This window comes from Sturnira hondurensis, unplaced genomic scaffold, assembly GCF_014824575.4.
Source record: "Sturnira hondurensis isolate 20B ecotype Veracruz unplaced genomic scaffold, ASM1482457v3 Scaffold0010128, whole genome shotgun sequence".
Taxonomy (NCBI): domain Eukaryota; kingdom Metazoa; phylum Chordata; class Mammalia; order Chiroptera; family Phyllostomidae; genus Sturnira; species Sturnira hondurensis.
This window is the reverse complement of record NW_028082759.1, coordinates 16,309,136-16,333,580: the sequence shown is the minus strand read 5'-3', so window position 1 is coordinate 16,333,580 and position 24,445 is coordinate 16,309,136. Positions and strand designations below refer to the sequence as shown.

General features: G+C 40.4%; 1 protein-coding gene across 1 annotated transcript in view; it reads right to left on the bottom strand.

Moving 5' to 3' along the window:
- INPP4B (inositol polyphosphate-4-phosphatase type II B) overlaps positions 1 to 22,201 on the bottom strand; it is a 241,481-nt gene extending 219,280 nt beyond the window's left edge. Inside the window, exon 1 of the mRNA XM_037058473.1 lies at positions 22,064 to 22,201. The gene's annotated coding sequence lies outside the window, so the exon portion shown is untranslated. The remainder of the gene's footprint in view (positions 1 to 22,063) is intronic.
- Between the last annotated feature and the right edge of the window lie 2,244 nt (positions 22,202 to 24,445).

The window sequence follows — 24,445 nt, the reverse complement described above, 5'->3', positions numbered from 1 at the left end:
TATATGTGTGGAACCCTGTGTACCAGGAACTCTGCTAAGGGCTCGATATGACTAACGCCCTTAACCTATGAGGAGGTTCTATTCCTGTCTCCATTTCACAGAAGAGGAAATGGAAGCTTTGTTGATGTTAATGAACTTGCTCAAAGTCACATGATGAGTAACTAGCAATGCCAGGACTTCAACTCAAATCTGCTTCTCACCAGAGTTTTTGTACTTAACCTTACCTTCTACTGTCCCCAATTAATGTATAAATAACAAACCTCGCGAAGTCACTCTAGAGATGCTCGACCGACAGTTTCAGAACCTGTCAGGTTCATGGCTCTGTCACTACAGTGGGACTAGAGATTTACTTTGTTATGCAACTGTATATAGTTTATGTATTTGGCCAGAACCCTGACCAAATGGTTCTGAGGGATTCTCTGAGGGATTATGGTTTGGTCATCCATTATGAACTTAATCTTGGGCTGACAACAAGAAACCACGGTGACAGAAAATAGTTGGAATTACTGCTTGTCAGTCCTGTCAAATGAATAAATAAGGAGAAGCTTATCACCCACTGTATTTCCTATCCCTCTCTATTGAGATACCCAAACACACAAAAGGCTCACCATTGTCTAAAACAGCCCTCCTGTTCAGCCATGCTGCCTTTACAACCACATCAGCTCCCCAAGACTCAACAACACAAGCCATTTATGCAAATAACTCATTAAAACCGAGGTCACTCTTCATGCTTCTGGAATTAGAACAGCTAAATTGTTTTCTCCTATATCTTGCAATGAACACTGTAAGATAAAGTTATAATTATAATAAAAAAACTTGCATCTCCAATTCCAAACATTGAGCTTAATTTGGGTTTTTGCATAGTACCATTATCAATTTAAATTCATTGTCTTCAAGCCCCCAAAATAATTTCTTTCTTTTTTAACATTCAACATTTTCTACAATGACATCCCTCTCCCTTCAGCCATGAAATGTTAGTAATCAAAGTCTTTCTTTCATGTTCCGTATAATAATAACCGATGCCTATATAGCATGCAACCATTTATAAAACCAAGTTATGCTTAATTCATTTGTTTATTAAAAAACCATAGAATCCGAGAGACAGTACAGCTGCAAAGGGGTAAGAAATACTACCTCTAATTCAAAAGGCATATAATCTAGTTAAGGAAGCATGCAAAGAAGGAAAGTGTCCCAACTCCTTAAGTAATTGATGGGATATATGTCTGTAGAAACTCTTAAGGGATCAGAGAAAATGCTGACCTACGTGAATTGAAGAGGACTTTGAGGGGTGCTTCCCAGAGGGGTGGTAACATGACACATGAGTTAGGTGAGCATAAGGAGAGAACTGGCCAATGGGGAAAGAGTGACTGTCAAGGCAGGGAAACGTGTGGGGTGCCCAGCAATCCAGGAAAAACAAGCCTGCTGTGGAAATACAGGAGTCCAGATGAGTGCCAGAGAGTAAAAAAAGGCATTTGCTGAGATGATGAGCCTGTGCCAAGTCAAGAACAGTTTTGTGTGCCAAGCTAAGTAGCTCGGACCCTTCTCCGTGGGAGGGGCAGGAGGAGGAGATGGAGGTAGAGGAGGGGGAAGGGCCAAAAGGAAGGAAGGGAGGCAGTGAAAAAGTAAAACAGGATAGAAGAGAGAAAAATTAGGGGATCTTGAAATCCGTCCGCTCACCTGAAGTACCCAGGGGTTACCCTTGTTCCAGAGCACACAGGTCCTGCTGCTAAAACAGCACATGGACTCTCGGGGGTCTAGTTCTTCCCCTGTTGTCCACCTTCTGGTTCTTCCCAAGAGACACCAACACTGCTGAGAACCTCACTTTATATCCTAAAAAGGAGGGCTTCTTCCTTCAGTGTTTCCAGGAAACACAAAACCCTGGTCGATCAGATAATGTCTCATTGTCCTGGCTTAGGTCACATGCCCAGACAATTATGATATTACATACAGATATACCACTAGTAATAGACATATTGATTACTTAGACAATATAGGGGTTTACAGTCATGCTCTCATTTATATCCCCATTTATAAATGAGAAAACTGCACACCCAGAATTAAATGCTCAAAGTCACTGACAGCCAATACTCCAACCCATGTCTGTTCATCCCAAATGGCCACGTTCCAGATATTTAGAAAAATGGCTTCATTATAGTCAATTACCAATTTGAAACGATGTCCAGAAATATGCTTTGAAAAACGACCCGCTCTCATGAGGCACTAACTCCTGCAAAATGGGTCCCTGTGGGCTTTGTGTAGGGCTCTCCACTCTTTCAGATACTCCTTAAGTATAAGTGGCCTTGATGAAACTAGTTCAGACTGAATAGATTCCCCAGGTCTTTTACCTATATAATACAATTCTGTGCATTAAATAAAAGGAACGCTAAAAAAATGTAATAAAGGTAGAAAACATGGCTTGAGTTCCATTGTTCAATGAATAAAAGTAGAGAGGGTTAGGAGGCACTTCAGTGGTGGATAGCTGTCCCTCCCCCATGCTTTCTTCCTTCCTCGTCTGACTTCTGACAACAGGTAGAAATGGGTGCCCCTGCCCGAGCGGCTGCACACATTCCCAAGGACAGACAGTCATGGTTGAGGACGTGTTTTTCTCTCTTTCCCACTTTCCTACACTGACTCTTGGTATCACCAGAGAGTGTCTCACACGATGGCTGAAGTGGATTCTCCCTTTGTCTCAGCCCTGAACCGAAGACTTAGTCTGCCTCTGTTCACAGATAAACACATGAATACAAGGGGATGCGGTGCACTTCTCTCCCGGGTTTGAAATGTAGAGGGTTTTAAGTGGGATCATTTCTCCTCTTTGCAAAAACAGGCATCAGTCTCAGATAGCTGCAGACTCTAAGGATTGCCGTTTGGAAGAGCAGACTGTCACGCAGCGTAGTGGAAAGGGCTCTGATGGAAGAGCCAAGCCCTAGATGTGTCATAAATTCTATTTTTGCATCTATACTGAACAGATTGGTGCCCTTTCGTAAAGCAGAAAGTGTTTGCGAAGATGAATAGAGTAACAACAATTCACCTTTTCAAGTTCTAAACACCTAAGATCATAAATCTCAAATACTGAGAGCAAAAAATACATCTTGGTGAAATTGTTAGAATTGCTCCATCAGAGACCTAAAAATTTACAAGTAAAAACACCCTCGTGGTAAAGTATAATAAGCAATAAATATTAGTTACCAAGTTATTTATGGCCGGCTAAGTCACTTGGTTAGAGCGCCGTCCTGATTTGCCAAGGTTGAAGGTTCCACCCCTAGTAAGGGCACATACAGGAGGCAACCAATGAATGTATCAGTAAGTGGAAGAACAAATCAGTCTCTCTCTCTCTCTTCCTCTTCCTTCCTTCTCTCTCTCAAATCAATTAATAAATTCAAAATTTTTAATGAAATAAAAAAGCACCAACTCTGGAGCTAGATTTCCTGGTTCATAGCCAAGCCCTCTACTTAGGAATTTTTTTTACTTCCTGTGCCTCAATTTTCTCATCTGGAAAATGGAACCGATACCAATATTACCTAATCTTTGCATTTGTGAGAATTAAATGGGTAACTATGTAAAGCCTAGGCAACCATGTATGGTAAAGATTAGGGGTATCAAGAAACTCATGCTATTATAAAAAGGCTGATGATTATTATACATCAAAAATATAAATAAATATTTAACATATTTAAACATAAAGATGTAAGGGAAAGAGTCACTTAAGAAATACTATCTTTTCTCACATTCCTAGCTAGGAGTCTTCTGTAGTTATTGTTAAAGCAAAGAAAAAAGTAAAATGAAACAAAAATCTCCCAACATTAATTATGGCACTAAACTATAAATTTATCATCATCATAACAATACTAAGAGCAGCAGCAAGAGTGACATGCACTGAGCAGCTACCCTAAGCCCGGCGCTGTACAAGAAGACTTACAATGATCCCCTCACTTTGTCCTTACAACTACCCCGTGCAATAGTTTCTCTAATCATCACTATTTTATTGCTCAGTGGACTGAGGCCCAGAAAGATTAAGTAACTGGCACACGCTTACAGAATCAGTAAGTGTGGGAGCCTGGAGATGAACCCTGGCTCAGATGACAAGAGCTCACAATTTTAAGTTTAATCTCAGAGACTGTTGTTCTAAACCAAGGTGCATTTTTTCGTTCTCCCGTTTTTCCTTATAATTTCTTTCAATGGTCTGGATTTCTTAGCAAACTCATTTGGGGAACACATCCACTAGAGAGTTCTCGCCGCCAAAAAAGGGGAGACGGTTTTCTATCGCACACTATTTTGGAGATGGTATGGGGAAAGGACATTTAAGCCACAAATGAATGAAATTTCATACCTGTTCTTTCGTTTTTCCCTGTGATTTTATTTTATCATGGATTTCGGCATCTTATCAAACTTGTTAACATTTTTATTGATATTTTATTGATAAAGATGAAGAAATGATTAGACAACACTTGCGTTATTTAAGAAAGATCCATGTTCCTGGCAATCTTCATGTCACACCATTCCTTTCCCATCAGAACCTCCAGATACATAAAAATGATTCTCAGTTCCACTCACTACCCATGTGGGATAGCTTCAAGCCAAACGTTTCATGATTTCTCACTGGATAAACTGATTCATGGAAGGGAGTATAACATAAACACTGCTTCAGAAGAAATTTTATAATTAAAAGAGAAGAAATGAGGAATTTCCACTACAGGCAAGACCGATTACCAAGAAACTTGCAGCGCTGCTCTGGAACCCCCACCGCCCACCGCTGCAGAACTCCTGGGGACCCCTGCGGTTTGCTAAGGTGGCCTAGGTCTTCGCTGCGAGTGTGTTCAAATCTACTCTAAAACAGTTTCTGTATGTTCGTCCACGTTCTACCTCAGTGTGCTCCCCAGTATCACAGCATTCACTTAGCCTTCACCCCTCGGACTCCACCTTCTCCTCAGCACCTCACTGTGTTCTGCAAGGCCAGCGACCTCCTAGTCTGAAATTATATGGTTTTGTTCACCTTCTTTGCAGATCTAGGCAACACTAACTTTCCTCTTCATCTCAAAACTCTACCCTAATTTGGTTGCTAGGATACTACACGACCTGGTTCCCATCACGGCTTCCTTGCTGCTTTTTATCTTTTACTTTCTGTCTTATTCATTCGACACAAATTTGTTCAGGAACAAACTTTGGGTTAGAATCTGAGGCCACCAGGACAAACAAGATAGCCCCTGTTCTAGAAGATCCAGGTCTGAATGGGAACTAGATGCATAAAAAGAGGACTATGGTGACACGGCTTATGTCAGATCAGTGACTTCCCACACACGACCGAGTGCACCAGCAGTAGCAGCAGCATCTGGGAACTTGTGAGAAGTTCGGCTTTGTGGTCCCCTGCCCAAAGCTATCAAAGCAAAAACCTGAGGTAGTTCTAATTGTGGTAAAACACATACATAAAATGTCTCACGTTAACCTTTTTTTCCCCAATTTTTTATTTAATTATTTTTCAAGTACAGTTTTCTGTCTACTACTCCCATCCCATCCCACCCCCCGTGCTCCCCCCTCCCTCCCATTTCCACCCTTCTCAGTTGTTGTCCATGTATCCTTTATATATGTTCCTCTAAATTCCTCCCCTATTCCCTTGAAATTCCCTCCCCTCTCCCCTCTGGTCACTGTCAGCCTGTTCTCTATTTCAGTGTCTTTGGTTATATTTTGCTTGCTTGTTTGTTTTGTTGTTTAGCTTCCTGTTAAAGGTCATATGGTATTTGTCCTTCAACACCTGGCTTATTTCACTCAGCATAATGCTTTCACATTAACCATTTTTAAGTGTAGAGTTCAGTAGTGGTGAGTATATTCGCACTGTTGTGAAACAACCCTCCAAACCTTTTTTGTCTCGCAAAACTGAAACTCTTGATGCTCATTAAACAACGACTTCCCTCCATGCCTCCCTGGAAGCTCTTGGTAACCACCGGATCACTTTCTGTTTTTATGAATTTGATTATTTTAGGTACATGTGGAATCACACAGTCCTTTTTTTGTGACAGGCTTATTTGATGTAGCATAATGCTCTCTAGGTTCATCCAGTTGTGGCATGAGACAGAATTTACTCCCTTTTTAAAGGCTAAACCATATTCTATTGTATGTAGACACCACACTTACCTACATATCCATCGATAGATATTTGGGTGGCTTTCGCCTCCTGGCTATTGTGAGTAGGATCCCACACAACCAAGATATTGTGATAGGGGTCCTGATGTCTCTGAGATCCTAATTTCAATTTTTAGTATATATACCAAGAAATGAGATCAGTGGATCATATGAAGATTTTACTGCCAATTTATTGAGGAACCTCATTGCTGTTTTCCATAGAAGTTGTTCCATTTTGCATTTCTACCAACAGTGCACAAGGGTTCCCATGTCTCAAAGTCCTAGTCATGGAGACTAACACTTGTCATTTTCCATTTTCTTGAAAGTAGACATCTTAATGGAGGTGACATTGTTCCTTATCATGTTACCAAAAGCTGATTATCTTTCATTCTCCATATGTCAATACTTCCAGAGGTTCTGACTTCAATCATTTTCACCTATTTTTCTTTTTTGATTCTCTCATTTCCAAAGATCCCTTCTGTAAGGATGCCTTCCAAATCTTGTGGTTACTGGCCTAATTCAAAATAATATATTTCCAATTTGCTTCTTTTTTGACAATTCCCATATAGAAAGTTTGGAAGAAAAATAATACTTGTTTTACCAGCTTCCCTCACTGTTCCTGGTGACCACGGCACACAGTTCTAGCCAATGAGATGCAAGAAAAAGTCTGGGGCCAGTTTACTTTCCTGAGTACAAGGGGCAGAATCAGATGAAACTACTCCTCTCTCCTTTGCGGAGTAGAAAAAACAAAGACTAATTATTGAACCTACTGTTTGAAAGAGGTTTCCAGACACTAGAAATCTTATCACTTTCCCTTAATTCCACACACCTACTTCCAAATGACTGCTTAGATAGTTCCACATGAATATCCCATGTGCATGTAAAATTTACCATAACAAAAATCAAATCGACATCACAAAGAGCATGTTGTTGTCTTATGTGTATCCTTTCTTTTTTTTTTATCCTTATTCGAGGGCACTTTTTAATTGTTTTTAGAGAGAGAGGAAGGGGAGGAGAGAGGGGGAGGGAAACTAAGTGCCCCAATGAGCGGGATTGAACCTGCCACCTAGGCATGTTCCCTGACTGGGAAATGAACCCACAACCTTTCAGTTTATGGGATGGCACTCCAACCGAGTCCCACCAGCTAGGGCCATGCTTTCTTAATACCTGCCACGTTGTACAGAATAAGTATATGAATAGTGAAGTGAATTAATAAATTGTGACATGACTACACATGGTATAGCAAACAACCTCTAGGAACTGCTACTCGGAGGAAACAGCTCTTCTCCTCATTGACCATTTTGTCTTGATCAGCATTCTGGGGTAAGATCTCACGACCTTGCCAACACGGCTCAGCTCCTCCGGAACGTCAGTTCATCAATACTGCAGCCTCCCAAGCTGAAACCCAGCTAACCTGAGCCAGGTACCAGATAGTAGGAATGTATAAGTATCACAGCTATTCCACAGAAAGCTGAGGTAAGCTTATCCAAATGAACACGAACAATCCAAAGGCCCTCAGGGCATTTTAGCACCCGTGAGTAGGGAGACACGCTGGCCCCGTGAGTGAGGTGCACTGCCACAGTTCCCCTCAGTGTCTCGGCGGAGCATTCCAAAGCAAACGCCCCCTCTTTTCCTCCCTGAAGGTCAACTTAAAGAGACCACATTTACGAGTGTCGTTATCTTCAGCGGTGGATTGATTGAAAGTCTTCATCAAACTGAAATTACTAATAAAGCTAGGAACATTAATATTGTTCCTGAAAAACTTCTGCAGTAAGATTCAATCCCAGACTTAGGTTCTGGTCCGTATTTCAATATGACATTGAGCAAATTAATTAAATATGCTTGCCAGCTCTCATGCAACACAACAGGGATCCTATGAAGATCAAATGTGATATCGCACATACAGATTCTTTGTAACTATTAATGATTTATGTCATTTATTTGTTCTTTGTTTTCTGTGATGCCCCAATACTTAGCACTTCTAGAAAGGCTGACGTATGTAACCATAAGGTAAAGTAACTCTCTTACTGGCTTAAAGGTAGCCTGCCATCCAGTAAAAACACCTGGACACTGGTCTGATGTTTAATTGGTAACACTTAAGCCTTTTGTTCTATTTTACCTTTGGTGTTTATGAGAGTCTAAATGGTTAGACCCCTTTCCCCATAAAAGAAAAACAAAAAGTTTTCTTTTCACAATTTTTAGGTGGCCCTGGTCTTAGAAATTCCTTCAAACTCAACGAGTTAAGCTCTTGGAAGCACATAAGACCAGGCTAGAGAAGACGTACTCTGCTAATCTTCTAACAAGCGTCCTTAGAAAGAGAGGGAAGACCATGAGGAGGATAGAAAAGAATTCTTTATTCACCATTTTTACTTTCCGCTACAACCACGGCCAGAGTCTCACAGAAGCCCTTCGTTTGCGGCAGTCGGAACGACGTCTCAAAAATCAAACTGGATGATGTCTCAAAATTGGAGGAGAGGAAAAAGAGGGACAGGGTGACCTGCCGGTCAGCCCACCAGGTATAAATAGGACCTGAAAAGAGAATCATCAAAAAGAGAGCTATTTCCCTTCTTATTCTTTGTCATCTGTGGCTTCAGAAGACAGGCCTACTGTCTGTAACCCAAGTCAGAAGGTAAGAATCAAGCAGCAAAATGACTATTACAACGGAAAATGTGGACTCGCCTTTGCAGTCACCATCTTTTTCAGGTTTTTTTCCTCCCCTTCTGGAAAGACACACTCGGAAAATGAATGTTGAGGTATCAGAATGCAGAGGACCAGATCAGTGAAATACTAAAACAGAGAACAGCTTCGTATGCACGGTGGTTCATGTGTTTCAAACTGAAACACCTCCAGGGCGCAGTACAGGGGCTGCACCCAGCCACAAATGACCCACAAGGACATACATGAGATGTCCAGGCTGATGGATTCACTGCAAACATGGTCAGCCTCCAGGAGTATAATACCACGAAGCCTCTAATCTGTCTCTCAGAAACGTCGTGTTACCCCTCAGCAAGGAACTTCCTGAGTCCAAGGGTAAAACCTGCAGCAAAACGCTGACACCTGCGTTTCTATTGCATTTTCCGTTTCCACAGCACGGCTACATGTGTTAGCCTGCTCTGCTTCTCCTGGGAGTACACAGAGCAAGCGTGACGGTCTCCACGTCAGAGCTGGGGAAACTGAGACCCCTAAACAGCGACTTGTTCCAAGTCACACACCTGAGTGGCAGATCTGAGACTAAGGCTTCTGGCTCTAAACTTGTATGTTCTTTGTTCTCAGTGTGGCTTCATGGTTGAGAAGAAATCCTTTGCAGGGGGGGACAAAGAGTGGTGTCCCTGATCCTGAGTTGGAAAATGTCCTCACTACACTGTTTCCAGCACTCCATGTACCTGACTTTCCCATAATGGCATCCAGACGCCATTCTTACATCGGCTGGTGGGGGTTCCAATGCTTCATATGGTCGACTACAGCAGTTTATCTCCAGTTTCAAACTGTATTTTCCCAGGTACTTGTTCCCATTGGAAGTTCAAAGTCATAAGGCCAAGGGAAGGCAATTTATTTATTCCAGATGTGTGCTGTGGAGTGCCGAATGGGAAGGCAAGAACACTGAGTCTGAAAGACGTGCCGCTGCCTTTAACCCCCCACTAACCCAAAAAGTTTCTCTCGATGGAGAGAAGAAAATTTCTCTGAAGATTAACATTGCCCTCAAATGCCCTCAGTATATTTTGGCTTTTGGGAGGGCAACAAATAAACTTGATCCTGGAATTTAAAGTTCAAAGCCTTACTTAACGTACATATATATACACATCTGTGACTATTGCTCAGTGTGCACACTCCTATGTAAAGCCATGTGCACATGTATGTGTAAATATGTAAGTGCCTGTGTACAGTTCCTAGCATGAGGTTCCAGGTTCTCTGTTGCTTGGGAGGCCACAAGAGGCTGTTGCACAGTCCGCTGTGGCTTCACTTAGACTCAGGAATGAAAAGCTCAGGTTCCAGGATGGAATGTGGCAGCTGTGACATATGCTTCAAATTCACTGCCTGGGGGTGGGCTGGGGTGGGAGGAGGTGGGTGGGCTCTTGTTTATGTTCAAATCCGGGCCAGTTAAGGTTTTCTGGAGAAACTGCTTTCACACACTCCAAAACACTACTACAACCATTGGCACCCTCTTCCAAAAAACCCAAATAGCAGTTTAAAAATTATCAGTATATTCTTTACAATTGCAAATGTCCCTATTACCCCACATGTGATTAAATGAATTTCTAGAATGCCTCCCAAAAGCTGCTTTCTCTACCATGATTAAAACTGTTACCCAGGTTCACATGAAAAAATAGTGTCTTTTGTGACTTCACACACTGAATTCCCTAGGACGTGACATCAGGGACAGCCGCCACCTCGGCATTCAGCCCCATCCTCAGTGAGCACAGCTTAAAAGACAGTTTGAGTTAATGTCATGAAACTTAAGTAACCTGGCTTCTGGCAGCATGAAAAGAAAATCTCTGTGATGTGAAAACAGATGTCCCTCCACATTTTTCAGTGTGACATCACCTCCCGCCTTGGTATATGCGACTTGTCTCAGTAAGTTTAAAAATAAATTTTATGTGAATTTAAATACCAGCCCAAACCTGACTGTAATTATCATTCCATTCAAACAACTAGAAGGAAAGTCTATGTTTCTGTAGAATGTCCTTTTGTTTCCACTGTGCAGCAGCATACATAAACTTATGCTAATTGAAAGCTATTGCTAGCTGCAGCAAACCAACCTTTTAAATCACTGGTTTCTGCTCTTTTCTAAGCAGAAGAAATGTTTTGGCAACACATCACATTTCAGCTTTGCAAAACCAAGAGGGAGTGGGAAGCCAGGCAGGGCTTGTGTCCTCAGTGGGTCTGTCTCCAGGTTGCCCACATCGGACAGCACTCACTAAGCTCCACCTGCACTTCCAGGTGTGCTAAGAACACTGCCACAGGAACCAGACCCAGACACAGCTGGCCAGCCGGGCACTAAAGGCCCAAGCTACTGGACAGCTAATAACAACTGGGAAATGCTTGAGGACAGTACGAAAGAGGTAAACACCCAGAGTCAAGAGAAATAAGGCAAAGCAGAAATACCTCTCTTTTCAGGGTCCCATTAGACTTCCCAAATCTCAGTGGTCAGTTCTCAGATCACTTGATTGCTGTTAGCTGATAAATAACCCTGGATCAGCCCTGAAGCCTGCATTCATTACTCAGATTCCTGATATTAACACAGCACAAGACACTCCCACTAGTAGGGTCCTACTAGCATCCCCTGAGAGTTCCTCCCAGTTATTTTGGGGAGTTCCCAAGGGTTTCACCAAGTATTGCAAATGATTGCCATTTTCTTCCTCTTCTGTGCAGGGTGACATTTTCACGGGCTGCCTTCACTCGCTGAAGGTGGGTCCCTAGCTCTCTGCAGGCACAGAAGCCCCTCCCTGTCCCACACCCCCCAGCAATCCCCAGGCCATCACTGGTTCCTGGCAATTCTCTCCCTTCCAGGACCTACTGACAGGCCCCCAGCATTAAATCAATACTTCGATTCAAAGACACTTTGAACAACGCACTCAGGATTTCCACCCTTCTTCTAAGCTTGGAAGAACTCTTTAAATATGTTAGAAATCAATCCATGGCCTCTGACTGGCTAATTTTCCACATCTACATCTTCTCTCTTGTTTATGCCACGTATGCGCATGTGAAGTGTGTGGATTTCCATATAGTCAAATGCCAGGCTTCTTCAGTTTACTTAAGAAAACTTCCCCAGCCCCACCCCTGCCTCTAAATGGTACAGTCTCTTCCTCTATTTCATCAGAGCTTTAATATAATGTAGCCTATATATTTAATTAACCCAGTTGAAATCTATTTTTATAAGTGGAATATGATGGGATTATAATATTACTTTCTTCCAGATGGTCATTGAACCATCCCTTTTCTATATTAAATAATCCATTCTTTTACCTGCTGAGTTAAAACCATTCACAGAGTTCATTATCATGAATCCTGAGCTCTGCTTCAGGGTTGGTATTTGGCCTCATCTCTGTGTTGGTCATTCCTGTGATCAAACCATACAGACTTGATTGCAATCGGCTTTCTGTTTTGCTTTGATGTTTTGATGTTTGAAAGTCTCACTCATTACTTTTAAAAATGTCCTTGGCTATTCTTAGATATTGACTTTTTAAAATAAACTTTAAGATCACTTTAACAAACCCCAATATCCCTCTCCATAAAAAATATTTTTGATATCTTATTTGGAATTATATTCAATTTATAAATTGAATTTGAGACAAGTTCTTTTTATGATAGTCTTTTCTTCCAACACAAGTATGTTTTCCCATTTGTAAGGATCTTATTCTATATTTTCAATAAGATTTTATACCTTTCTATGAAATTTATTCTATAAGACAGAGAAGCAATTGATTTTTTTTGAAAAGCAATTGAATATATTTATCTTGTAACCAACCAACTTACCAAATTATCATATTTGGTTTTAGGCTTTCTAGATATTTAATCATATAGATGGAGAAAAAGTTTTGTTTCTTGCTTTCCAAATTTAATATGAGTAACGTAATTTTCCATTGTGTTTTCTATAACCTCCAAGAAAATGTTGAATAATAATAACGATAGCTATTAATTTGGTATTTAGTTGAAACCACTTTAGAATTTCATTGTTTAGACCATTTATATTATCTTATTAGGATAGATTTGTATTACATTCTCAAAATACTACCTATTTTACATCAGATATAGCAACTAGATTTATTAACACCTCTTCAGCATACAATGACATAACGAAACACGTTTCTCCTGCTGTTATTAATTAAATGCATGGTGTTGGCATGTGCACTTCTATTGAGCCACACTGCTTTTTGGAAGTGAACTCTACTTGGTCAGAGCAAGTTTTTTTCACCATAGGTAAATTCCACTGAATACTATGCTCAATTTTTGTACCTGTGTTTTGTATTGAAATTTGGTTATAGCTTTTCTTTTAAACACTCACGAGGTTTTGGTGTTAAATTTATCCAGCCTTCATAAAATGGATTGGGGATGCTTTCTACTTTTTCCCCGCTGTTACCAAGGTAGATTGTTTATGTACAGTGACTCAGAGATTTCTAGCATAATTCCCAAAAAGGGTCCCTGAGGGAGAACTAACTTTTCCCCACCTCGGCTGTGTTTCTTGGTCAAACTTAACTACCTAAATTTCTGCTCCTTTAGGATAAAGGATCAGAGAACTTTCTAAAACTTCTGGGCTGACACTCATCAAGTTACATTTATGTAGACATGACTAAATTCCAATCTCTCGGGACTCAACAGGCTCAAACTAGAATCATCTTACAACTCCCCCATCACCCTTCCCAGTGATATCTCATGATGTTTCAAAATAAAAGTGCTCACTGCTCAAAAACTTGAAGAGAGTAAAAAATTAAAAGCCTCTCTTGAGTGTTCAGTAGAGGTAGGACTGAGAAGAATAGGAGTCCAGCATCCCTGAGAAATGTAGGGTGCACTAGGCTTCTCTCTGTTTGTGATTAATAAAGTTGCTGGCTTTGAAAAGGGAATGGGAAGTGTCTTTGCCCAATCATTTCTATTTTCATTGGAAAAAGGCAAATTAATTCTAGATATTATTTTTAAGCTAGGTTAAACAGTGCTTCTATAACTCACACATCTGTAAACAGTGGAGGGTGGACACAATTGAAACTACAGTTCTGCTGACTTCCATGGGTGGAAGGGGGCTGCCTCACAGTCGAGCAGCTGCTCTCCTATTGCCACAAAAATGGTAGGAAACTTGTCTGGCTTCACGAGTAGATTCACTTCCTTGTTTCACTGTCAGAGAGCAGTCTTTTTTTCCATGCAAACAGCATCATTTTCCTGGGGGAAGTGAGGAAGTATCCACAACTACCTTTTCCTCTACAGTGGGGGCCCAAAGAAAAACAAAAAGAAAAAACTAACAAAATCCCTGAATAGGTGATACAGTGCAAATATCATCTTGTGAGTGTGGGTAACAAACACAAAGAAAGAACAGGAAGAGGCTAGAAAAGGGGAAAAATGTCAAGATCAGTACAGAGTGTAATGCCCTTGATATGCAAACTACAGAAGAGAGGAAATAAAATACGTAGATGGAAATGCAAATTTCTGGAGAGTAGAATATATACTAAAGGGAAGAACTTAAATATGTAGCATTTCTGCTCTGGTTAAGATCCTGTGAAAACGGAGGGTGTCAATAACCCAAAATGAATAAAGCCCAGGGAGTGACAGACCAGTCCTAGAGGAAGACACGCCCCTGCCTGGTATTCCTGGCTGAGCTCTCGATAGAGACCAGCTGAACTTGTAGGGCGTTTTCATGAGCACATGGGCCCTGGTGTGAGAGGTCTGACTCCTGAGCAGTTCCAGACACAGCATGAATCTCACCCATCCACCTACTCCTTCTCACCACACTTTACACCATGGAGGAGGGTATTTCAAGGTGCAGGGGGGCTGAGAGATTCCCCCCTGAGCTGCACGGGGCTGGGGAGCAGAGGTTGATTGGCCCATCCAGTAGGCTGAAGCTTGGGAGACAGAAAGTTGGTTTAACACATAAAAAGGAATTAATGTAATTCACCACATAAATAGAATAAATAAGAAAAGCATTTAAGCATCTCAATACATGCCAAAAGTTATTTGACTAAATTAAACACCATTCATAATTTTTAACAAAACTCTCAGAAAATTAGGAATAGAGGGAAATTCCTCAATCTGATCCAAGGCATCCATGAAAAACCTACAGTTAAGAAAATACTTTGTGGCAAACTATTAGACACTTTTGTCCTGTGTTTGGGAACAAACCAGGACTTCTACTATCTCTACTTCTACAAATATTGCCCTGAATGTTCCCTGGAAGTGAGCTGGTGCAGTAAGGAAAGAGAAAATGCACAGTGACCGGAAAGGGAAACACAAGTATCTCCTTACTCACAGATAACATGATGGATATTTACAAAATCCTACGTAATTTAAAAAATCCTTTAGAAGTAATGTGTGAGTAGCAGGGCCACAGGATAATAAAAGGTCAATATACAAAAATAAATGTATTTCTATGCTCTAGCAAACAAGTGTTAAAAACTGTTTTAAAATTGTACGGTAACATAAAAAGATCAAATACACTTAGAAATAAGTCTAAAAATTATTATGACCACACACACAAGTGATCTGAACACAAATATGTTGCGGATAAAATATAAAGACCTAAATAAGTGAAATTTTATAGACTTACCATATTTATAGATCAATAGATTACACATTGTTAATATGTCCATTCTCTCTAAATTGACCTACAGATTCAACATAACTCTAATAAAAAACTTCAATAGGCTTTCTGAAGAAATTGACAATATGTTCAAAAATTTATAAGGAAAGACAAAGCCTATAGAATAGGCAAAACAAAAACAAACTAAAAAAAATCTTGATAAAAGAACAAAACTGGCAAAGATAGAGGACTGAAGGCATCTGATTTCAGGGCTTCTATGAAGCAAAATAATCACGTTATCATCACAAAGCTAGACAAACAGACCAATGACACAGACAAAACATCCAGAAATAGACCCACATGTATCAGCAGGCACTTGATTTTCTAATCAAGGCACCAAACAAACTCACTGGAGGAAAAAGTATTTTTAACAAGTAGTGCTGCAATAACTAGATATCTACATAGGGAAAAATAATTTTGATGCCTACCTTATTGTTATCACAAATATTAATTTGAGATGAATTCACTGTAAATGTTAGAACTACAAAACGCTTTGAAGAAAGACATTGGAGAATTTTCTATTGGCCTGAAGTAGAAAGACTTCTGAGGGCACTAAGAGCACTAACTATGAATGAAAAACACTCGATAAACTGAATTATCATAACTGAAAATTTCTGATAGAAAAATATATCATTAAGGAAACTATAAGGCAAGCCGAAAACTAAAACGCAAACAAACAAAGCAAAACCGAAATAAACAAACAAAAATCTTGTAAATCATGTTCAACAAAGCACTCATATCCACATACATAAATTCTTAGAATCAATAATAAAAAACTTTTCGCCCTGGCTGGTGTAGCTCAGTGGATTGAGCGCGGGCCTGCGAACCACATGATCGAGGTTCGATTCCCAGTCAGGGCACATGCCTAGGTTGCAGGCCAGTTCCCGGCGGGGGACCTCCGAGAGGCAACCATACATTGAGATATCTCTCCCTCTCTCCTTCCCTTCCCCTCTAAAGAAATAAATAAAATCTTTAAAAATAATAATAAAAAAACTTTTCTAAAAAATAAGAGATTTAAACAGACACTTCGAAAAGAAAAGATAGATGAACAGCCAATAAGTACCGAAAGTGTGCTGAACATAATCAGTCTGATGAAAACGCAGATGAAGACCACACGGTGAGATCCCACTTCGCACCCACTAGAGTGCTAAATGAGAGAAATCCATAGTGTCATTGTCGGTGGCTTAAGTGGAGAATAAAGTTATACAATAACTTTGAAGAACAGTTCAACAGTTTCTAGAAAAGTTAAACACGAATCATAACTCTTCACTGTTTATGCCCCCAAATAAAACAAAATAAAATAGCCACAAAACACTTGTACTCAACTGCTCATTAATACTTTATTCATCATTGTCAAAACCTAGAAGCAATCAAATGTGTATCGATAAGACAATGAATATCACCGTGGTAAATCACAACAACAGATTATGGTTCAGAAATTAAAAAAAAAAAAAGAGTACACTATTGTGTCACTCAGGAACATGAGTGAATTTCAAAGTCGGCAAGTTTGAAAGATACCAGACACAAGAAAGCATATATTATAAGACTTCATTCACATAAATTTCAACAAGCCAAACAAATCTATGTTGGTATATATGAGAAAGTGGTTGCCTCTGGGTGTGTGGGGTGGCAATTGACTGGAAAGGGGTGCATGGGAACTTTCTGGAATGCTGGCAATGTTCTAGACCTTGCCTTGGGTTGAGGTTATATGGTTGTATGCCATTGTCAAACTCATCCACTTGAACACCTAAGATCTGTCTGTTTTATTGTGTGTAAATTATACCTCAGTGAAATATAAATATGCTCTCAATGAATATGTACTACTTGCCAACAGGTCAACAAAGTGCAGTGACTTAGGAAAGGCAGTGATGCTTCTGAAGCCTGTGCTACTGCTACCTGAACTCAGGAACCCCCCTGGAGACAGTGTCACCGCCTGGGCCAGAGCACTCCGCAGGGCAAAAGCTGAGTTCTGCAGGGCAAAGGCTGAGTTCCGAAGGGCAAAGGCTCAGTGAATGAACAAGTTGAGAACACCATGGAGCACACATAAAGGAAAGAGAAAATAAAACGAAGGCAGGGGAACCAACACGAAAGTTTGAGATGTAGACTTGGCCATTTCATAACAGGTGATAACAGCTATTTTTTAATGAATAGTAGTTGGCCACTTCATTAAAAAATTTATTTAGCAATTAGTTACATGTTTCATTAAAATACTTAAGATTTTGGGATATTAGCTTTCTCTCCCAAAATGTCAAATGAACATTGACCCTTCTTTCAAAGAATCACTTTTTAAGCTGCACATTGGGAATGCTTTTAAAGCATCACTAAAGTAAAAATACCATACCATGGAGTGAAAACAAGGGGAACCCTATAAACAATACATGTATCATGGCATAGCCTAGAAAAATAAAGGGCCTTTGACTTGGCCTACTGAAGTTTTCAGAATCCCTATTTCTTCGTCTTTAAATTGGACATCATAATACTTGACTCAAAAATTTTATATGGAGATTCAAGAGAAAACTATAGCTCACATTAAACATGGTGCTTTGTATGTACTCAGTGATCAGTAATTTCAGCTTCTATTCTCTTACCCATGGCACCATATCTTCTAGCTCGAGAAGGTCAGCTCATAGGATCTGTATCTCGACGGGCTTCAACTTGTAAGAAGTCAATCGAGAAACTCAAGCCAAGTCCAAGTGTACTAAACGTAAATGACTTTATTCCCCACAGAAAACCATAAAAGTGAACCAGACACTCCTCTGTAGGGAATTGTACTAGAACTAAACTGCCTTGGGCATCTAACACAGTGCAATAAATTTACACGCGATCTGGATGAGGTCACGTTTTTCTGAAAGGCACCAATGGGAGGTCACTAGTAAATGGTAGTAAAGAATATCCTTAGAACATGCATCTTCACCTGAGAAATGTTCAGTTTATCATTTCTCATGGGACTCTGTCCTGTAAGCTGAATGTCTAGAAGTTGGGGATATATTTACCCCAAGAGCAAAAGAAATGGACCAATATGCACTCCTGTAAAACACATTCGAAATTCAAATTTCTGCCATGGGCAAAAACAATTGTGAGACCTGATCATGTTTTGCAGATTGATGATGGTCTTAAGCGGGGCCTTGTAAGAACCTAGTTCACTCCCTCGCATGGGAAGAAGGGCAAAGAAAGACTAATGTTGATGGTGATGTTATGGGTGTTTTCCTCCATAAATTTCTCCTTCCCCTGAGTTTTTTTCTGAACTTATTGAAGACCAAGCTTGATTTCGTGGGGCCGAACACTGCAAATGATGTGCTAAAAACACTTCTGTCTATGCTGTTTCCATTTCCAGGGGTTTTAAAATAGAGGATACAGCCACATACAGCCAGAAGACATCCACTTCACTGTTAGAACTGGGCCCTCATGTCCTAAAATTGGCTCTAATTTCAAGCTTTGAAGTCCCCACCAAAGAGTGGAATGTTACAGCAGTCCACTTTTAGAAAATACATAATTTCCTCATGGTGGGAAAAACAATAAAAAAGTCACTCCGATTCTCATAATGACCCTATCACCCCCATATTCCACTTCCTTATACCACAGTGAGCGGGAAGGACGACAGATGAAGTGCGAGGAAGCAGTGGTCCTTCTGAAGCAACACGTAGGCTCTTCCCATTCATTACAATGATTAATTGCACTTCTACTAACCTCAGTAAAATAATCAATCTTAGGGCCAGTTGTATAGAGGAATACAAGAATAACGTAGACGATGGCTGTATCAGAGGCACAAATGACAGTTCATCATTTCTCTTTTAAACGTGTGTAAATGAATATGAAATAGCAAAGTAACAAATTTATTTGACCGGTTAACTCCAAGTAACCACAAACTCCATAGGAAAAGACAAGCAACTCAGTCATCCGCCAAGACCAACTAGAACCCAACCATTAGATAAGACCTCACTGTCCTGGATCAGCCTAACAGCATCACTGGTGACTGGGATCCCATATTAAAGCTACTTTTAAATACGTGCACACAACTCATTAATTTCCTAAAACACATAAATAGACATAACATCATTCCTCAAGCTTTAAAAGTACTGTGATCTTAAAGCACTTAGGTTATTAAGTATTGGTAGTTGTAAACGGCACTTTAAACCCCCTCCCTGCCTGCCCCTACCCCACCTCCCTCTGCCCCAAAGAAAAACTTCAGGAGTGAGAGAAAAAGTACTGGGATGAAAAGTCCAAGTCCAAGGGGACTGTTAGCCTATCAATGAATGGTGTTCCTATTTACACTTCCGTCACCAGAGCTAACTGTTAGTTATTGTAAGGAAGAGGTTGTGCCTTAATTAACAGCACTTGGTTAGGGAAAGCTGGTTGCAACTCTCAAGTGTGCTCAAATTTCACAAATCCTGTTTCACAGCAGGGATTCCAGTTCATCCAATCCTTCTGTGTGATGACCCCCGTCAGAGGAAGCACGTCTCTAAAAGACCCTGAATAATTAGTTTCCAGAAATAGAACCAATAAAAAACATAATTAATGAGTAAGCTAATTAACCTAAAGCAATAAAGTACATGCACTTTGTAAACGAAGACGGATGAAGGGGACAGAAACACCATTGGTGTTTCACGTCTCTACCACTGATGAGTCTTAGGCCTTATCAGTCAGAGAGTTTAGGGGCGACACTTTCATTCCTGTAGCAGAGCAGTTCGCTATCTCTGTCCCCTCCACATTCTCTGTCCTGTCTGTGCCTGGGGCCTGTAGGGAAGGTTGAACTGGATCCTGTGCCTGGAAGAACATAAAACCCCATAGTTACTGCTTTGCTTTCCCTGTCATTCTGAGTGTTTCTCTGGTTATTGCTCCCTGCACAGTTATATCGCCTCCTCCACCATCCATCTGAACCATCTCTCTCTCCTTCCCAACTTTATGATTGTTCCCCGTTCTCTGCATGTCTCTCTCTTCTCCAGGACAGCCAGCAATCTGCACATGGCCTTGCACACAATCTATCAAACCTGGTCCCAGTCAGTCCTCTCCTTTTCCACTTTCGGCCTCAAAAATCAAGGAAAATGGAGAGAAAGAGACAAAACTCCCAAGCAAATATTTTTTATAGTTGCCAAATGTAACCCAAACTTCATATTGCAAAGTAGTTTTTATTTTCCCCTCTTAATCAAGGAAGTCAGAAATAATAAAGATAATGCCACTTAAGAAAAGAAAAAAACAAAGTAAATAAAGAAAAGACTTCAGTTAATCTTCTCTTACTTGGTTTTTCTTACTTATGAGGGACCGTGGGGCAGTAGCCAGAACAGCAACGAAAGCAACAACTTACACTTATTAATTAATCTGTACCAGTTAGTCTTCTAAATATTTTACCTCATTTAACCCTCACAACCACCCCACACAGTAAATATTATGAATAAAGAAGCAGAGGCACTGAAAATTAAATCCCCCAGGGTCGAAAAGCGAGTAAATATAACAGGAACCAGACAGACTGCATCATAGCTGGACCAGACCACATAACTATTTCTATCAATATTTCACACGTATGCTGTGAGTGTAATTGGGCGTTTCTTCCTCACTTTTAAAGAGATGGACTTTGGTGGGACTAAGATGAGTTGAAATTCCTTCAGCATAGAATATTTTTCTCTATTAAACCCTCCCCCCACCCCTGCATTTATGTTACATATTTTGTGGTAAAGCGTGGAGAGGAAAGGAAGAGCCAGGAGCAAGACAGAAATACCCAAGTGAAGGCATCGTTTGAAGTGAGGTTTCCCCTGGACGAGGTGCTATGTCTTAGCAGAATCCCTGAGCTTCGTCCAGAATTCTCCTGGAACCCACTGGCCCATCCGCCCTCCAAAAGTTTCTTGGTTTGTGCTTCACTGTTGACCATCAAGACTTCCTGCTGGAACACAGACTGAAATTCATGCTAAAGGGAGAGACTCAAAGGAGAAAGCTCATTTTAAATGTCCTCCTCGTCAGTGCCTACCCAATTCATTCTCTCCTGTCCAGAAATTTTAAGAAAGGCCTCTCGAGACACTGGTTGGGTGCCTAAGTGTCTACCCAGGAGGTCTGGTTCAAGTGGAGGAAGTGTCAGACCAGACTGAAGACTGGAGAATCTATCACCAAAAAAAAAAAAAAAAAAAGGCATTGGAACTTTGATATGACTTCCACAGAAAGAGGACAATTAAAGCTTCTGCCTAGTGCTCTCCACCATGTTTGTTTTGGTGCCAGGAAAAATATCAGGCACCGTAGAGGGAATTTCTCTTCATACTTTCATAGAAGAATAAATTGCAAAAGCAGAGCACTTTGTCAATCCCATTTTAGAGTAATTATAAGACTCGACAGTTTTGAACTATTATTTAATTTCTTCTATTTATATTCTAACCACAGTATTACTCTTTCAGCTTCTTAAATACAGCAACAAAACTATAAGCCAAGAGATTAAGCCAGCCTTTCTGAAACATAGGAAAATCAGCTCTGGAAGCTTCTGCTCTTACCTCATTGCCATTCTGGCACCAAGCCAAGTGAATTTGATGGGGGGGGGAATCCAAGCAAATCATAAACATAAGACAAGCATCAACACAGTATAAACGCCCTCTTTGAAAAAAAAATGCCCAATACGCTTAAAAAATCCAAGAGTTTGGAGAACCATAAATTCTTTTTCCCAAGAAAGAAAGAAGTGCCAGCACTTACGGTGTCGTGGGACTTATCCTTGACATCATAGACTGTGAGCTTTATTGTGGTCTCCTCATAGATGGGATACTCAGATGGGAAGGTGACCCCGGTCAGAAACAGTGGGTCCCTCGTTCCCTGTAACGGCACAGGCAGACAACGTGGATTCAATGAGGCAACAACTGCAGTTGGAGGCAGGCANAAAAAATCCAAGAGTTTGAAGAACCATAAATTCTTTTCCCCAAGAAAGAAAGAAGTGCCAGCACTTACGGTGTCGTGGGACTTATCCTTGACATCATAGACTGTGAGCTTTATTGTGGTCTCCTCATAGATGGGATACTCAGATGGGAAGGTGACCCCGGTCAGAAACAGTGGGTCCCTCGTTCCCTGTAACGGCACAGGCAGACAACGTGGATTCAATGAGGCAACAACTGCAGTTGGAGGCAGGCAGGGGCACATACGAATGCAGAAAGGGTGTCTGGGTCTGCTCGTTTTTCCAGGAAATAGTCCCAGTCCCATGAAGAAAGATCTGATTTACCAAGTGGTGCTCACCCGCTAACATGGCCCAGGGCCCCCAGTACTGATGGAGCTGTTGATAGTAAATGTCCTGCTTCCTTGTCATGGCTGCTAACAGTCTTGAAAAACAATTTCTTCTTTCCATCACATGCAGAACCCCACTTGGGCGTCAGCTGTCAGTCCATTTAGAATATGTTTACAGGATAGAACCTGTCACTTATGCGTATAAACTAAGATATTGACTGATCCAATTAAAATGAAACCATTTTCTCATAAAGAACCATTTGGGAAGCCTGGGCTGTCCATTTATTTTCTTTCTGTAATGATTCCACAGAAGGCCATGCCCCAATGATACCCATTCGTTTTTAGATGCTCAGCTCTGTGTTTTTCTCAGACCGATTAGAAAGCTAATGAAAGAAACTAATTATGATGGATCGGGGCTATGAAATTACTAGCCCAGGACACAGTGCCTGGGATCTCTCAATGTCTCAGAATTCACTTTTAGAGAGCTGGCATCCAACATTAAATTTTATACTTACATTTAAACATCTATACAGGATGGGGCAATCGTAGGTTTGCAGGTGTTTGTATGGAAAATATAACAATTAATAGGTAATAATATGAGGATAAACTCGGCTTTGTGTATTCATAACTATAAACCTACTTTTGCCACACCATGCTTTGCTGAATAGCATTGAGGTGTTTGCTAGAGTTTTATAAACCAATTGTCTTTGGAAGTTTCTGAAAGCCCAAGTAATTCACTGACTCATTCATTTTTTTCTTCTTTTCATTCAAAAAGTACTACTGAGTTAGACACTATAGAACAGAAAGTGAATAAAAAAGCCAAAAACAACTATATATATATATATATATATATATATATATATATATATATTCAAATAGAAAAATTTGGAGTATGTCAAAACAAATCATCTCTTCAATTTTGATAATATCTTAAAACTAATGAACTTGGAATAATACTTGAAAACGTTTTCACCTAAAAGAACCGTTGCACAATTTCAGTCAAATTCTCCCTGTATGAATAAGACTGTTGGCGTTCGTTCACCTACAGCATTCATTACAAATCACACCAGCCTGGAACCCAGAGTCTCCACAGGGCGCATTCCGTGCCATGAAGGATCTGGGCCGTTCCCAGTAGAGAAATGAGAGGCGTGTAGTCTGAATCATTTATTCCAGCAACTGCGTGAAGGTGCAGGTCAGCACTGAGCCAGCCCAGGCTCTCACCGAGAAACACCTCATTCAAAACAGGCAGGGCTGTCAGGTCTAAGAAAAGCAAGCAAAGCTGAGGGGGTTGAGGGTGGACTTTCTTTAGTCCCAGACGCTCAAATAAGTTCTCTCTCTAATTTGCGAAACGTGTCTGATAAGAACTAAATAATCAAAAGGGAAACGCTTCCTCTTTTGAATCTGGTCCAACACAATAACAAGTTTCCTCTCCACACACAGTGAATGTTACATTAATAACAATACATGTAAATAGGAAGTCTCTCATCTGGTGAGTAATATTCACACCTTTTGCCTAGAAACATTATAGTTTCTCAAAGTCATCATGTACCTTTCTTTGAAAAACATTGCCCTTTAAAAAGACAGACCCAAACAGCTGAGCCTATAGTTTCCACAGACAGACTGAAGAACACAGGAAAAAATGAAAAGGGCGAAAAAGCATTTCACAAGTTTGAAACTTCTCTGGGTACTTGACGACTTTCTCCCCACCTCCTGCCCCAATAAACATTCATTTAATTTAAAATTTGTATATATATATATTTTTTCTCCACTTGCTGCTGTACTGGAGCAGCAATTTTTCTTTCTGTTTACTAAATAAAAATAAGGTCTTTTCTGAAAAAGGCAACTTGTTGCCTTGTTTGTTTA